The 2,311-nt window shown below is 45.5% G+C and overlaps 1 non-coding gene across 1 annotated transcript; it reads left to right on the top strand.

Moving 5' to 3' along the window:
* The first annotated feature begins 538 nt into the window (after window positions 1–538).
* Window positions 539–641, top strand: LOC118588117. Its single transcript, XR_004945519.1, has one exon. It is a non-coding gene; the product is annotated as a U6 spliceosomal RNA (small nuclear RNA).
* Window positions 642–2,311: the final 1,670 nt, after the last annotated feature.

Raw genomic sequence — 2,311 nt, 5'->3', positions numbered from 1 at the left:
GTTAACAAGAGGTGATGGAGTAGGGGTAGATATTTTTTCAAATTTTAAGACTGACAAAGATTAATAACCAGCATTTGTTTTGAAAACCTGCAAGTCAAAAATTCACAAAAATCCAGCCAGGGAAGAAAGATTTAAAAGGCCATTCCACAGAAGTAGACTTTTGAACAAATAACAATGATACAAAGACTTGCTCAATTTCTTCTATACAATTAAAACAAGAAGGTAGAGTTTTTAACCTCTTGGATTGGAAATTAGAAAATTGGAGTCCTATCAAGTGCTAATGAGGAGCCTGTGACCTCCTTCAAGAATGGGAGGGTAGAACATAGCAGTGTGGCTCATGTGGTAGAGCACTTGCCTAGCATGTGCCAAGCCCTGGGTTTGATACCAGCCCTTAGCATGGTGATATGTGAGTGTGATCCCAACACTTAGGAGGTGGAGGTGGGAGGGTTAGAAGTTCAAGGTCATTATCAGCCATAGATGGAATTTGAGAGTAATAGGAGCTACATGAGACCTTGCCCCCCAAAATATAAAACAAGTGCTGGCTTCTGTAGCCTGAGTAACAAACCCTGGAGTGATACAGAGGAGATTAGTGTGGTGTCTGTGCAAGGCTGACACAAATCTGTGATGTGTTCCATATTTTCAAGCAAAAACAAACCCCAAAACAAACCAAACAAAACACAGCTCTTGGGTGTGAGGAAATACCAGGCCGCAGACAAAAGCAGTGAGCAATTACTACATCTTCCTCCAGCAATAGGCAAGCTCTCTCAAGCAACCCAGAGGCAGAAAATGTCAGAGACGGGTGGGACAGATAGCATGAAACCATTTACATAAATTTCAAAAACACGGGGGACACCATGCTTTTAGATTGCCCACGTGTATGAAAAGTCAAACTCTAAGCTACAGAAAAGCCGTCCTCCAGTTTGACGACAGGCCACGTCAGACAGAGCTGTGTCAGAATGTCACAGGCTGGTGGCTTGTCATCTAGAGTGTTTCTTACTGTGGGCTCCTGCTTCTGACTTGGGGTGGGGTGGAAAGCTTCTCACGTGACTGGACAGAGAGCTAGCAGAGGGTATAATGGCTGCTTTTAGAACACAGAGGCCATATCAGGTATCCACATGTCAAAGCAGTTTCACCAAGACGTCACTTATCCACCCACAAATAAGTTAAAAGTCCCTGTTCTGGTAAGTCCTCTGGGCTGTTAGGACTAATCTCTTCGTCTCCGTATGGTTGAAATGAGTAATTTTTAATGGGAGTATCAGTCATGGAGGACTGTCTGGGGCCCATGCTTATTGTCCTCGTTTTCCAAGACTCTAGGACAAGCCTCAGCAGTCTAGGAGACCCTGCTAGCCTCCCTCTTTGTAATACTGCTGTCTCTGCATTTCAAAGCAAAAAAAAAAAAAAAAAAAAAAAAAAAAAAAAAAACCAAACAGTAAAATAAATAAAAATAAACCCCAAATTTTCTTCACAGCTAAAGGATTACTTAATAAAACAGTAGAGAGATCAAAACAATAAAAACAGACAGTTCTAGTGAAAAGATAAAAGCCCATTTGGATGAGACCATAAAGGGCTAAGCAAAGTCTTTTGTCTAAATTAAAAATAAGGAAAGCCATAAAGTAGGGACGCCTGAGAAACAGTGTGAAGCTTCCAGAGGCTCACACCAAAGGGAGACCACCTGGAGCTGCAGGAGGGGCCTGGGGCAGGGAGCTTTGTCTTTCTCTTGGCTTTGGGCCTGTGCTGGACCCCACGGGGCCACATCTAAGACAGCAGATCCCAAGGAGACTCTCCCACCCAGGCTAAGAGAATCTCAGCTCCTTCACTCCCAGGACTATGCTTCCTCGGCTCCTGGCTTTGCTCAAGTGGTGTTCCAGGCTTCCCTCCACCTTCCTCCTTCCTGTTTGCTTCCTCAGCAGGAAGGGGAGGGCTCCCATCTTGGGGCTGTGGGTCCACTACTGTAGGATCTGGGCAAATGGCAGAGTGGCAGCTTCCTTACCTCCTACAGAGGTCCAGGGCCTTGGAGCCAGCCCTAGGGCCCTGGGGAACCGTGAGGGATGTTTGTTTGGTAGCCAAGGCTCAGCTCATCAGAACCCCTCTCTAGGAAGTTCCAAGGGAGCTTGAAGCCTGTCAGTCTTTCCCGACCTCAGGTCCCCAGCTGGGCTCTGGATCACAGAGAGATTGTGCGTCAATTAATCTTTTAACTACAGCTTTAACAGCCAAGACATCCCGCTCCAGGCGCTGAAGTGTGGAGGTCATTGGTCGGTGATTAACCAATATTGATTAATTGACAGATGGAAAGATCTTGTGTTCTGTTTTC

This window comes from Onychomys torridus, chromosome 7, assembly GCF_903995425.1.
Source record: "Onychomys torridus chromosome 7, mOncTor1.1, whole genome shotgun sequence".
Classification (NCBI taxonomy): domain Eukaryota; kingdom Metazoa; phylum Chordata; class Mammalia; order Rodentia; family Cricetidae; genus Onychomys; species Onychomys torridus.
The sequence above is the reverse complement of the archived record's forward strand: the minus strand, read 5'-3'. Positions and strand labels throughout refer to the sequence as shown.